The sequence below is a fragment of the Panulirus ornatus genome, chromosome 5 (genome assembly GCF_036320965.1).
Source record: "Panulirus ornatus isolate Po-2019 chromosome 5, ASM3632096v1, whole genome shotgun sequence".
Lineage (NCBI taxonomy): Eukaryota > Metazoa > Arthropoda > Malacostraca > Decapoda > Palinuridae > Panulirus > Panulirus ornatus.
This window is the reverse complement of record NC_092228.1, coordinates 26,489,282-26,505,351: the sequence shown is the minus strand read 5'-3', so window position 1 is coordinate 26,505,351 and position 16,070 is coordinate 26,489,282.

Here is a 16,070-nt window from a genome sequence, read left to right as displayed (position 1 = left end):
ACATTACCTGGGTAATGTTCATCATGTTGTATATTACCTGGGTAATGTTCATCATCCTGTACATTACCTGGGTAATGTTCATCATCCTGTACATTACCTGGGTAATGTTCATCATGTTGTATATTACCTGGGTAATGTTCATCATCCTGTACATTATCTGGGTAATGTTCATCATGTTGTATATTACCTGGGTAATGTTCATCATCCTGTACATTACCTGGGTAACGTTCATCATCCTGTACATTACCTGGGTAATGTTCATCATGTTGTATATTACCTGGGTAATGTTCATCATCCTGTACATTACCTGGGTAATGTTCATCATCCTGTACATTACCTGGGTAATGTTCATCATCCTGTACATTACCTGGGTAATGTTCATCATCCTGTACATTACCTGGGTAATGTTCATCATGTTGTATATTACCTGGGTAATGTTCATCATCCTGTACATTACCTGGGTAATGTTCATCATCCTGTACATTACCTGGGTAATGTTCATCATGTTGTATATTACCTGGGTAATGTTCATCATCCTGTACATTACCTGGGTAATGTTCATCATCCTGTACATTACCTGGGTAATGTTCATCATCCTGTACATTACCTGGGTAATGTTCATCATGTTGTATACTACCTGGGTAATGTTCATCATCCTGTACATTACCTGGGTAATGTTCATCATCCTGTACATTACCTGGGTAATGTTCATCATCCTGTACATTACCTGGGTAATGTTCATCATCCTGTACATTAACTGGGTAATGTTCATCATGTTGTATATTACCTGGGTAATGTTCATCATCCTGTACATTACCTGGGTAATGTTCATCATCCTGTACATTACCTGGGTAATGTTCATCATCCTGTACATTACCTGGGTAACGTTCATCATCCTGTACATTACCTGGGTAATGTTCATCATGTTGTATATTACCTGGGTAATGTTCATCATCCTGTACATTACCTGGGTAATGTTCATCATCCTGTACATTACCTGGGTAATGTTCATCATCCTGTACATTACCTGGGTAATGTTCATCATCCTGTACATTACCTGGGTAATGTTCATCATCCTGTACATTGGTTAATGTTCATCATCCTGTACATTTCCTGGGTAATGCTCATCATCCTGTACATTTCCTAGGTAATGTTCATCATTCTGTACATTACCTGGGTAACGTTCATCATCCTGTACATTACCTGGGTAATGTTCATCATGTTGTATATTACCTGGGTAATGTTCATCATCCTGTACATTACCTGGGTAATGTTCATCATCCTGTACATTTCCTGGGTAATGTTCATCATCCTGTACATTACCTGGGTAATGTTCATCATCCTGTACATTTCCTGGGTAATGTTCATCATCCTGTACATTACCTGGGTAATGTTCATCATCCTGTACATTTCCTGGGTAATGTTCATCATCCTGTACATTACCTGGGTAATGTTCATCATGATGTTGTGAACTTCTCGGTGTCCACAACCTTCATCATGTGTTGTTCATCATACGTAACCATCTCTCTTGCCTGCACAACCTCACCCTATCCCTCCTCCTACCCACTGCCTCTATCTATCGCCGTCACAAGTGCCATTATCCCGGAGCAACATCTATCGCCGTCACAAAGCACATCATCATGACGATCTATCCTGACCCTCACCACATCACACTCTCCATCTTGCTGGCTCTGGCTCAGCCCAGCTCGGTCGGGTCTTCCCTCATGTGATGGATTCACTCTCTATCCTCACTATTGGTGAAGACATATTTATGACTTCATGTTGATAGGAAACCACTCAATAGTATTGACAAGGGCGAGGTTCTCCCTCTACCATGAGGCAACGCTTTCCCTGGCGGGGAAGAGGTTCTCCCTGCAAACATGAGTGAAGGTTCTCACTCTACCATGAGTGAAGGTTCTCCCTGCAAACATGAGTGAAGGTTCTCACTGTACCATGAGTGAAGGTTCTTCCTGTACCATGAGTGAAGGATCTTCCTGTACCATGAGTGAAGGTTCTTCCTGTACCATGAGTGAAGGTTCTTCCTGTACCATGAGTGAAGGTTCTTCCTGTACCATGAATGAAGGTTCTTCCTGTACCATGAGTGAAGGTTCTTCCTGTACCATGAGTGAAGGTTCTTCCTGTACCATGAGTGAAGGTTTTCACTGTACCATGAGTGAAGGTTCTTCCTGTACCATGAGTGAAGGATCTTCCTGTACCATGAGTGAAGGTTCTTCCTGTACCATGAGTGAAGGTTCTCACTGTACCATGAGTGAAGGTTCTCACTGTACCATGAGTGAAGGTTCTTCCTGTACCATGAGTGAAGGTTCTTCCTGTACCATGAGTGAAGGTTCTTCCTGCAAACATGAGTGAAGGTTCTCACTGTACCATGAGTGAAGGTTCTTCCTGTACCATGAGTGAAGGTTCTTCCTGTACCATGAGTGAAGGTTCTCCTGTACCATGAATGAAGGTTCTTCCTGTACCATGAGTGAAGGTTCTTCCTGTACCATGAGTGAAGGTTCTTCCTGTACCATGAGTGAAGGTTTTCACTGTACCATGAGTGAAGGTTCTTCCTGTACCATGAGTGAAGGTTCTTCCTGTACCATGAGTGAAGGTTCTTCCTGTACCATGAGTGAAGGTTCTCCCTGTACCATGAGTGAAGGTTCTTCCTGCTACCATGAGTGAAGGTTCTCACTGTACCATGAGTGAAGGTTCTTCCTGTACCATGAGTGAAGGTTCTTCCTGTACCATGAGTGAAGGATCTTCCTGTACCATGAGTGAAGGTTCTTCCTGTACCATGAGTGAAGGTTCTTCCCTGTACCATGAGTGAAGGTTCTTCCTGTTACCATGAGTGAAGGTTCTCCCTGTACCATGAGTGAAGGTTCTTCCTGTACCATGAGTGAAGGTTCTTCCTGTACCATGAGTGAAGGTTCTTCCTGTACCATGAGTGAAGGTTCTTCCTGTACCATGAGTGAAGGTTCTCACTGTACCATGAGTGAAGGTTCTTCCTGTACCATGAGTGAAGGTTCTTCCCTGTACCATGAGTGAAGGTTCTCCTGTAACATGAGTGAAGGTTCTCACTGTAACCATGAGTGAAGGTTCTTCCTGTACCATGAGTGAAGGTTCTTCTGACCATGAGTGAAGGTTTCCGTACCATGAGTGAAGGTTCTTCCTGTACCATGAGTGAAGGTTCTTCCTGTACCATGAGTGAAGGTTCTCACTGTACCATGAGTGAAGGTTCTTCCTGTACCATGAGTGAAGGTTCTTCCTGTACCATGAGTGAAGGTTCTTCCTGTACCATGAGTGAAGGTTCTTCCTGTACCATGAGTGAAGGTTCTTCCTGTACCATGAGTGAAGGATCTTCCTGTACCATGAGTGAAGGTTCTCCCTGTAAACATGAGTGAAGGTTCTTCCTGTACCATAAGTTCTTCCTGTACCATGAGTGAAGGTTCTCCCTGCAGACATGAGTGAAGTTTTCCCTGTACCATGAGTGACGGTTCTCCTGTACCATGAGTGAAGGTTCTTCCTGTACATGAGTGAAGGTTCTTCCTGTACCATGAGTGAAGGTTCTTCCTGTACCTGAGTGAAGGTTCTTCCTGACCATGAGTGAAGGTTCTTCCTGTACCATGAGTGAAGGTTCTTCCTGTACATGAGTGAAGGTTCTCCTGTACCATGAGTGAAGGTTCTCCTGTACCATGAGTGAAGGTTCTCTCCTGTACCATGAGTGAAGGTTCTTCCTGTACCATGAGTAAAGGTTCTTCCTGTACCATGAGTGAAGGTTCTCCCTGAACATGAGTGAAGGTTCTCCTGTACCATGAGTGAAGGTTCTTCCTGTACCATAAGTTCTTCCTGTACCATGAGTGAAGGTTCTCCCTGCAGACATGAGTGAAGTTTTCCCTGTACCATGAGTGACGGTTCTTCCTGTACCATGAGTGAAGGTTCTTCCTGTACCATGAGTGAAGGTTCTCACTGTACCATGAGTTAAGGTTCTTCCTGTATCATGAGTGAAGGTTCTTCCTGTACCATGAGTGAAGGTTCTTCCTGTACCATGAGTGAAGGTTCTCCCTGCAAATATGATTGAAGGTTCTCACTGTACCATGAGTGAAGGTTCTCCCTGTACCATGAGTGAAGGTTCTTCCTGTACCATGAGTGAAGGTTCTTCCTGTACCATGAGTGAAGGTTCTCCCTGTACCATGAGTGAAGGATCTTCCTGTACCATGAGTGAAGGTTCTCACTGTACCATGAGTGAAGGTTCTTCCTGTACCATGAGTGAAGGTTCTCCCTGTGCCATGAGTGAAGGATCTTCCTGTACCATGAGTGAAGGATCTTCCTGTACCATGAGTGAAGGTTCTCACTGTACCATGAGTGAAGGTTCTTCCTGTACCATGAGTGAAGGTTCTCACTGTACCATGAGTGAAGGATTTTCCTGTACCATGAGTGAAGTATCTTCCTATACCACGAGTGAAGGTTCTCACTGTACCATGAGTGAAGGTTCTCCCTGTGCCATGAGTGAAGGATCTTCCTGTACCATGAGTGAAGGTTCTCACTGTACCATGAGTGAAGGTTCTCGCTGTACCATGAGTGAAGGTTCTCACTGTACCATGAGTGAAGTTTCTCCCTGTACCATGAGTGAAGTTTCTCCCTGTACCATGAGTGGAGGTTCTTCATGTACCATAAGTGAAGGTTCTCACTGTACCATGAGTGGAGGTTCTTACTGTACCATGAGTGAAGGTTCTTCCTGTATCATGAGTGAAGGTTCTCACTGTACCATGAGTGAAGGATCTTCCTGTATCATGAGTGAAGGTTCTTCCTGTACCATGAGTGAAGGATCTTCCTGTACCATGAGTGAAGGTTCTCACTGTACCATGAGTGGAGGTTCTTCCTGTATCATGAGTGAAGGATCTTCTTGTACCATGAGTGAAGGATCTTCCTGTACCATGAGTGAAGGTTCTCCCTGTACTATGAGCCAACTGTTAATATGTCTCCCTTTTACACTGAAGCTGTTGTGGAAGACACACAAAGCTTCCTGAGACCCAAGTTACGATGACACAGGAGAGGAATGTGTCTAGACCGACTCCTAGCTCTCCCTGGGTTCACTGACCGAGGGACTCGGTAGTCTCCCTGGGTTCACTGACCGAGGGACTCAGTAGTCTCCCTGGGTTCACTGACTGTATGGTGTAAGTTGTCTCCCTGGGTTTACTGGCCAATGGGACTCAGTAATCTCCCTTGGGTCGTCCCTTGTATGTACACCTGACCCACACTTGTCGACCCTTGTATGTACACATGACACACTTGTCGTCCTTTGTATGTACACCTGACCCACACTTGTCGACCCTTGTATGTACACATGACTCACACCTGTCGTCCCTTATATGTACACCTGACCCACACTTGTCGTCCCTTGTATGTACACATGACTCACACTTGTCGTCCCTTGTATGTACACCTGACCCACACTTGTCGTCCCTTGTATGTACACCTGACCCACACTTGTCGTCCCTTGTATGTACACCTAACCCACACTTGTCGTCCCTTGTCTGTACATCTGACTCACACTTGTCGTCCCTTGTATGTACACCTAACCCACACTTGTCGTCCCTTGTCTGTACATCTGACCCACACTTGTCGTCCCTTGTATGTACACCTGACCCACACTTGTCGTCCTTGTATGTACACCTGACCCACACTTGTCGTCCCTTGTATGTACACCTGAGCGACATGGAGGACCAGCATCTATCGTGCTACACTGATGGAAACCTCTCGTAACTCTAGTGATGGAGGCGCTACACTGATGGAAACCTGTCGTAACTCTACTGATGGAGGCGCTACACTGATGGTCAGAGTGTAACACTGTGGCCACATGTACATGGTAGGATATGGCCAGAGAGTAACACTGTGGCCACATGTACATGGTAGGATATGGCCAGAGAGTAACACTGTGGCCACATGTACCTGGTAGATATGGCCAGAGAGTAACACTGTGCCACATGTACATGGTAGGATGTGACCAAAGACTCACCATTGTACCTCATGGGCCGACCTCATGAACGTACCTCATGAGGCTACCTCATGGACCAGAGGCATGAGGTAGCCTCACAATCTTCACTTCAATCAGTCAACAACAAGAAGTGTTATATCCAGGTTGTGGCCACCCCCCCTCCCCCTCTAAGGAGCCATAGGGCAGTAGTCCTGCTAGTGATGTAGACCAGATGTGGCACTGGGGAGACTACCACACCAATTGTGATACTGGGGAGGCTACCGTGCCTATTGAGACACTGGCGAGGCTACCGTGCCTCCTGAGGCACTGGGGAGGCTACCATGCTTACTGAGGCATTGGGGAGAATACCATGCCTATTGAGACACTGGGGAGGCTACCGTGCCTCCTGAGGCACTGGGGAGGCTACCATGCTTACTGAGGCATTGGGGAGGCTACCATGCCTACTGAGGCATTGGGGAGGCTACCATGCCTATTGAGACACTGGGAAGGCTACCATGCCTACTGAGGCATTGGGGAGGCTACCATGCCTATTGAGACATTGGGGAGGCTACCATGCCTACTGAGGCATTGGGGAGGCTACCGTGCCTATTGAGACACTGGGGAGGCTACCATGCCTATTGAGACACTGGGGAGGCTACCATGCTTACTGAGGCATTGGGGAGGCTACCATGCCTACTGAGGCATTGGGGAGGTTACCATGCCTACTGAGGCATTGGGGGAGGCTACCATGCCTATTGAGACACTGGGGAGGCTACCATGCCTACTGAGGCATTGGGAGGCTACCATGCCTATTGAGACACTGGGGAGGCTACCATGCTTACTGAGGCACTGGGGAGGCAACCATGCCTATTGAGACACTGGGGAGGCTACCATGCCTACTGAGGCATTGGTAGGCTACCATGCCTATTGAGACACTGGGGAGGCTACCATGTTTACTGAGGCATTTGGGAGGCTACCGTGCCTACTGAGACACTGGGGAGGCTACCATGCCTACTGAGGCATTGGGGAGGCTACCATGCCTATTGAGACACTGGGGAGGCTACCGTGCCTACTGAGGCACTGGGGGGGGGGGCTACCGTCCCTACTGAGGCACTGGGGAGGCTACCGTGCCTACTTAGACACTGGGGAGGCTACCATGCCTACTGAGGCACTGGGGGGACTACCGTCCCTACTGAGACACTGGGGAGGCTAACGTGCCTACTGAGGCACTGGGGAAGCTACCGTGCCTACTTAGACACTGGGGAGGCTACCATGCCTACTGAGACACTGGGGAGGCTACCGTCCCTACTGAGGCACTAGGGGGCTACCGTCCCTACTGAGGCACTGGGGAGGCTACCGTGCCTACTGAGACACTGGGGAGGCTACCGTGCCTACTGAGGCACTGGGGAGGCTACCGTGCCTACTGAGACACTGGGGAAGCTACCGTGCCTACTAAGTCACTGGGGAGGCTACCGTCCCTACTGAGGCACTGGGGAGGCTACCGTGCCTACTAAGACACTGGGGAGGCTACCGTGCCTAATGAGGCGCTGTGAGGCAACCGTGCCTACTGAGGCACTGGGGAGGCTACCGTGCCTACTGAGGCACTGGGGAGGCTACCATGCCTCCTGAGGCACTGGGGAGGCTACCGTGCCTACTGAGGGACTGGGGAGGTTACCGTGCCTATTGAGACAATGGGGAGGCTACCGTGCCTACTGAGACAATGGAGAGGCTACCGTGCCTACTAAGTCACTGGGGAGGCTACCGTCCCTACTGAGGCACTGGGGAGGCTACCGTGCCTACTAAGACACTGGGGAGGCTACCGTGCCTAATGAGGCGCTGTGAGACAACCGTGCCTACTGAGGGACTGGGGAGGCTACCGTACCTACTGAGACACTGGGGAGGCTACCGTCCCTACTGAGGTATTGGGGAGGCTACCGTGACTACTGAGGGACTGGGGAGGCTACCGTGCCTACTGAGGCACTGGGGAGGCTACCGTGCCTACTGAGACACTGGGAAGGCTACCGTGCCTACTGAGACACTGGGGAGGCTACCGTGCCTACTGAGACACTGGGGAGGCTACCATGCCTACTGAGGCACTGGGGAGGCTACCGTGCCTAATGAGACACTGGGGAGGCTACCATGCCTACTGAGGGACTGGGGAGGCTACCGTGCCTACTGAGGGACTGGGGAGGATACCGTGCCTACTGAGGCATTGGGGAGGCTACCGTGCCTACTAAGGCACTGGGGAGGCTACCGTGACTACTGAGGCATTGGGGAGGCTACCGTGCCTACTGAGGCATTAGGGAGGCTACCATGCCTACTGAGGGACTGGGGAAGCTTCCGTGCCTTCTGAAACACTGGGGAGACTACCGTGCCTACTGAGGCACTGGGGAGGCTACCATGCCTACTGAGTGACTGGGGAAGCTACCGTGCCTACTGAGACACTGGGGAGGCTACCGTGCCTACTGAGGCACTGGGGAGGCTACCATGCCTACTGAGGCACTGGGGAGGCTACCGTGCCTACTGAGGCACTGGGGAGGCTACCGTGCCTACTGAGGCATTGGGGAGGCTACCGTGCCTACTGAGGCATTGGGAGGCTTCCGTGCCTTCTGAGACACTGGGGAGGCTACCATGCCTACTGAGACACTGGGGAGGCTACCGTGCCTACTGAGACACTGGGGAGGCTACCGTGCCTACTGAGACACTGGGGAGGCTACCATGCCTACTGAGGCACTGGGGAGGCTACCGTACCTACTGAGACACTGGGGAGGCTACCGTGCCTACTGAGGCACTGGGGAGGCTACCGTGCCTACTGAGACACTGGGGAGGCTACCGTGCCTACTGAGGCACTGAGGAGGCTACCGTGCCTACTGAGACACTGGGGAGGCTACCGTGCCTACTGAGGCACTGGGGAGGCTACCGTGCCTACTGAGACACTGGGGAGACTACCGTGCCGACTGAGGCACTTGGGGGGCTACCGTGCCTACTGAGACACTGGGGAGGCTACCGTGCCTACTGAGGCACTGGGGAGGCTACCGTGCCTACTGAGGCTCTGAGGAGGCTACCGTGCCTACTGAGACACTGGGGAGGCTACCGTGCCTACTGAGACACTGGGGAGGCTAGCATGCCTACTGAAGCACTGGGGAGGCTACCGTGCCCACTGAGGCACTGGGGAGGCTACCGTGCCTACTGAGGCACTGGGGAGGCTACCGTGCCTACTGAGGCACTGGGGAGGCTACCGTCCCTACTGAGACAATGGGGAGGTTACCATGCCTACTGAGGCACTGGGGAGGCTACCGTGCCTACTGAGACACTGGGGAGGCTACTGTGACTACTGAGGCACTGGGAAGGCTACCGTGCCTACTGAGACACTGGGGAGGCTACCGTGACTACTGAGGCACTGGGGAGGCTACCGTGCCTACTGAGACACTGGGAAGGTTACCATGCCTACTGAGGCACTGGGGAGGCTACCGTGCCTACTGAGACACTGGGGAGGCTACCATGCCTACTGAGGCACTGGGGAGGCTACCGTGCCTACTGAGGCACTCGGGAGGCTACCGTGCCTACTGAGGCGCTGGGGAGGCTACCGTGCCTACTGAGGCACTGGGGAGGCTACCTTACCTATTGAGGCACTGGGGAGGCTACCGTGCCTACTGAGGCACTGGGGAGGCTACCGTGCCTACTGAGGCACTGGGAGGCTACCGTGCCTACTGAGGCACTGGGGAGGCTACCGTGCCTACTGAGGCACTGGGGAGGCTACCGTGCCTACTGAGGCACTTGGGAGGCTACCGTGCCTACTGAGGACACTGTGGAGGCTACCGTGCCTACTGAGGCACTGTGGAGGCTACCGTGCCCACTGAGGCACTGGGGAGGCTACCGTGCCTACTGAGACACTGGGGAGGCTACCGTGCCTACTGAGACACTGGGGAGGCTACCATGCCTACTGAGGCACTGGGGAGGCTACCGTGCCTACTGAGACACTGGGGAGGCTACCGTGCCTACTGAGGCACTGGGGAGGCTACCGTGCCTACTGAGACACTGGGGAGGCTACCGTGCCTACTGAGACACTGGGGAGGCTACCATGCCTACTGAGACACTGGGGAGGCTACCGTGCCTACTAAGGCACTGGGAGGCTACCGTGCCTACTGAGACACTGGGGAGGCTACCGTGCCTATTGAGACACTGGGGAGGCTACCGTGCCTACTGGGACACTGGGGAGGCTACCATGCCTACTGAGGCACTGGGGAGGCTACCGTGCCTACTGAGACACTGGGGAGGCTACCGTGCTTACTGAGGCACTGGGAAGGCTGCCGTGCCTACTGGGACACTGGGGAGGCTACCGTGCCTACTGAGACACTGGGGAGGCTACCTGCTGTACCACAGGAGAAACATAGTGAAAGATGACCCCATTTCTAATATTACGCAACAAGTGAGAGTCAGCAGATGAGAGGCAGCAGGTGGAAGACAGCAGGAGAGAGGCAGCAAATGAGAGGCAGCAGGAACGTTTGTGTGTGTGTGGTGTGTGTGTGTGTGTGTGTATGTGTGTGTGTGAGGAGCGGCACCCTTTCTAAGGTGTGGCCAGCGTGCCACACAGGAGGAGAAGCTGGTCACAACGAACGCATGACCACAGGAGAGCAGTGTTACCAAGTCTGGTCGCAACGCACGCATGACCACAGGAGAGCAGTGTTACCAAGTCTGGTCACAACGCACGCATGACCACAGGAGAGCAGTGTTACCAAGTCTGGTCACAACGCACGCATGACCACAGGAGAGCAGTGTTACCAAGTCTGGTCACAACGCACGCATGACCACAGGAGAGCAGTGTTACCAAGTCTGGTCACAACGCACGCATGACCACAGGAGAGCAGTGTTACCAAGTCTGGTCACAACGCACGCATGACCACAGGAGAGCAGTGTTACCAAGTCTGGTCGCAACGCACGCATGACCACAGGAGAGCAGTGTTACCAAGTCTGGTCACAACGCACGCCTGACCACAGGAGAGCAGTGTTACCAAGTCTGGTCACAACGCACGCATGACCACAGGAGAGCAGTGTTACCAAGTCTGGTCACAAGGCACGAATGACCACAGGAGAGCAGTGTTACCAAGTCTGGTTCCAACGCACGCATGACCACAGAAGAGCAGTGTTACCAAGTCTGGTCACAACGCACGCATGACCACAGGAGAGCAGTGTTACCAAGTCTGGTCACAACGCACGCATGACCACAGGAGAGCAGTGTTACCAAGTCTGGTCACAACGCACGCATGACCACAGGAGAGCAGTGTTACCAAGTCTGGTCGCAACGCACGCATGACCACAGGAGAGCAGTGTTACCAAGTCTGGTCACAACGCACGCATGACCACAGGAGAGCAGTGTTACCAAGTCTGGTCACAACGCACGCATGACCACAGGAGAGCAGTGTTACCAAGTCTGGTCACAAGGCACGAATGACCACAGGAGAGCAGTGTTACCAAGTCTGGTTCCAACGCACGCATGACCACAGGAGAGCAGTGTTACCAAGTCTGGTCACAACGCACGCATGACCACAGGAGAGCAGTGTTACCAAGTCTGGTCACAACGCACGCATGACCACAGGAGAGCAGTGTTACCAAGTCTGGTCACAACACACGCATGACCACAGGAGAGCAGTGTTACCAAGTCTGGTCACAACGCATGCATGACTACAGGAGAGCAGTGTTACTAAGTCTGGTCACAACGCACGCATGACCACAGGAGAGCAGTGTTACCAAGTCTGGTCACAACGCACGCATGACCACAGGAGAGCAGTGTTACCAAGTCTGGTCACAACGCACGCATGACCACAGGAGAGCAGTGTTACCAAGTCTGGTCACAACGCACGCATGACCACAGGAAAGCAGTGTTACCAAGTCTGGTCACAACGCACGCATGACCACAGGAGAGCAGTGTTACCAAGTCTGGTCACAACGCACGCATGACCACAGGAGAGCAGTGTTATCAAGTCTGGTCACAACGCACGCATGACCACAGGAGAGCAGTGTTACCAAGTCTGGTCACAACGCACGCATGACCACAGGAGAGCAGTGTTACCAAGTCTGGTCACAACGCACGCATGACCACAGGAGAGCAGTGTTACCAAGTCTGGTCACAACGCACGCATGACCACAGGAGAGCAGTGTTACCAAGTCTGGTCACAACGCACGCATGACCACAGGAAAGCAGTGTTACCAAGTCTGGTCACAACGCACGCATGACCACAGGAGAGCAGTGTTACCAAGTCTGGTCACAACGCACGCATGACCACAGGAGAGCAGTGTTATCAAGTCTGGTCACAACGCACGCATGACCACAGGAGAGCAGTGTTACCAAGTCTGGTCACAACGCACGCATGACCACAGGAGAGCAGTGTTACCAAGTCTGGTCACAACGCACGCATGACCACAGGAGAGCAGTGTTACCAAGTCTGGTCACAACGCACGCATGACCACAGGAGAGCAGTGTTACCAAGTCTGGTCACAACGCACGCATGACCACAGGAGAGCAGTGTTACCAAGTCTGGTCACAACGCACGCATGACCACAGGAGAGCAGTGTTACCAAGTCTGGTCACAACCCACGCATGACCACAGGAGAGCAGTGTTACCAAGTCTGGTCACAACGCACGCATGACCACAGGAAAGCAGTGTTACTAAGTCTGGTCACAACCCACGCATGACCACAGGAGAGCAGTGTTACCAAGTCTGGTCACAACCCACGCATGACCACAGGAGAGCAGTGTTACCAAGTCTGGTCGCAACGCACGCATGACCACAGGAGAGCAGTGTTATCAAGTCTGGTCACAACGCACGCATGACCACAGGAGAGCAGTGTTACCAAGTCTGGTCACAACGCACGCATGACCACAGGAGAGCAGTGTTACCAAGTCTGGTCACAACGCACGCATGACCACAGGAGAGCAGTGTTACCAAGTCTGGTCACAACGCACGCATGACCACAGGAGAGCAGTGTTACCAAGTCTGGTCACAACGCACGCATGACCACAGGAGAGCAGTGTTACCAAGTCTGGTCACAACCCACGCATGACCACAGGAGAGCAGTGTTACCAAGTCTGGTCACAACGCACGCATGACCACAGGAAAGCAGTGTTACTAAGTCTGGTCACAACCCACGCATGACCACAGGAGAGCAGTGTTACCAAGTCTGGTCACAACCCACGCATGACCACAGGAGAGCAGTGTTACCAAGTCTGGTCACAACGCACGCATGACCACAGGAAAGCAGTATTACCAAGTCTGGTCACAACGCACGCATGAAAACAGGAAAGCAGTATTACCAAGTCTGATCACAACGCACGCATGACCACAGGAGAGCAGTGTTACCAAGTCTGGTCACAACCCATCATGATGAAGGTCCAGAGATTAACAACAAAGTTGGTAACAGGATTAGATGGTTAAAAGCATTTCATTTGTCTGTCGTGGAAGAGAGAGGAGTCAGGGGCAACCTGAAAGTGTGCTATACAGTTTGATGAAGTCAGGAGTGAACAGTTCTTCCAGGGCTATAACAACTGGAGACAATATTATGCTATCAAGATAGAACATGACACCATAACATGATGTAAGGGTAGAAGAACATGTCATCATACCATGATGTAAGGAAAGAAGAACATGACACCATAATATGATGTAAGGATAGAAGAACATGACATCATAACATGATGTAAGGAAATAAGAACATGACACCATAACATGATGTAAGGATAGAAGAACATGACATCATAATATGATGTAAGGATAGAAGAACATGACACCATAATATGATATAAGGATGAAGAACATGACATCATAACATGATGTAAGGAAAGAACATGACACCATAACATGATGTAAGGATTGAAGAACATGACATTATAACATGATGTAAGGATAGAAGAACATGACACCATAACATGATGTAAGGATAGAACATGACACCATAATATGATGTAAGGACAGAAGAACATGACATCATAACATGATGTAAGGATAGAAGAACATGACACCATAATATGATGTAAGGATGAAGAACATGACATCATAACATGATGTAAGGAAAGAAGAACATGACACCATAACATGATGTAAGGATAGAAGAACATGACACCATAACATGATGTAAGGATAGAACATGACACCATAATATGATGTAAGGACAGAAGAACATGACATCATAACATGATATAAGGATAGAAGAACATGATACCATAATATGATGTAAGGATGAAGAACATGACATCATAACATGATGTAAGGAAAGAACAACATGACACCATAACATGATGTAAGGATAGAAGAACATGACATCATAACATGATGTAAGGATAGAAGAACATGACACCATAACATGATGTAAGGATAGAAGAACATGACACCATAATATGATGTAAGGATAGAAGAACATGACATCAAAACATGATGTAAGGAAAGAAGAATATGACACCATAACATGATGTAAGGATAGAAGAACATGACACCGTAACATGATGTAAGGAATGAAGAACATGACATCATAACATGATGTAAGGATAGAAGAACATGACACCATAACATGATGTAAGGATGAAGAACGTGACACCATAACATGATATAAGGATAGAAGAACATTACATCATAACATGATGTAAGGATGAAGAACATGACATCATAACATGATGTAAGGATAGAAGAACATGACATCATAATATGATGTAAGGATGAAGAACGTGACACCATAACATGATGTAAGGATAGAAGAACATGACACCATAACATGATGTAAGGATGGAAGAACATGACACCATAACATGATGTAAAGATAGAAGAGCATGACGTCATAACATGATGTAATGATAGAAGAACATGACACCATAATATGATGTATGGATGAAGAACATGACATCATAACATGTTGTAAGGATAGAGCATGACATCATAACATGATGTAAGGATGAAGAACATGACATCATAACATGATGTAAGGATAGAAGAACATGACATCATAACATGATGTAAGGATAGAAGAACATGACATCATAACATGATGTAAGGATGAAGAACATGACATCATAACATGATGTAAGGATGAAGAACATGACATCATAACATGATGTAAGGATAGAAGAACATTACATCATAACATGATGTAAGGATGAAGAACATGACATCATAACATGATGTAAGGATAGAAGAACATGACATCATAACATGATGTAAGGATAGAAGAACATGACATCATAACATGATGTAAGGATAGAAGAACATTACATCATAACATGATGTAAGGATGAAGAACATGACATCATAACATGATGTAAGGATAGAAGAACATGACACCATAACATGATGTAAGGATGAAGAACATGACATCATAACATGATGTAAGGATGAAGAACATGACATCATAACATGATGTAAGGATGAAGAACATTACATCATAACATGATGTAAGGATGAAGAACATGACATCATAACATGATATAAGGATAGAAGAACATGACATCATAACATGATGTAAGGATAGAAGAACATGACACCATAACATGATGTAAGGATAGAAGAACATGACATCATAACATGATGTAAGGATAGAAGAACATGACATCATAACATGGTGTAAGGATGAAGAACATGACATCATAACATGATGTAAGGATGAAGAACATGACATCATAACATGATGTAAGGATAGAAGAACATTACATCATAACATGATGTAAGGATAGAAGAACATGAGACCATAACATGATGTAAGGATAGAAGAACATGACATCATAACATGATGTAAGGATAGAAGAACATGACATCATAACATGATGTAAGGATAGAAGAACATTACATCATAACATGATGTAAGGATGAAGAACATGACATCATAACATGATGTAAGGATAGAAGAACATGACATCATAACAAGATGTAAGGATGAAGAACATGGACACATAACATGATGTAAGGATAGAAGAACATGACATCATAACATGATGTAAGGATGAAGGACATGACATCATAACATGATGTAAGGATAGAAGAACATTACATCATAACATGATGTAAGGAATGAAGAACATGACATCATAACATGATGTAAGGATGAAGAACATACA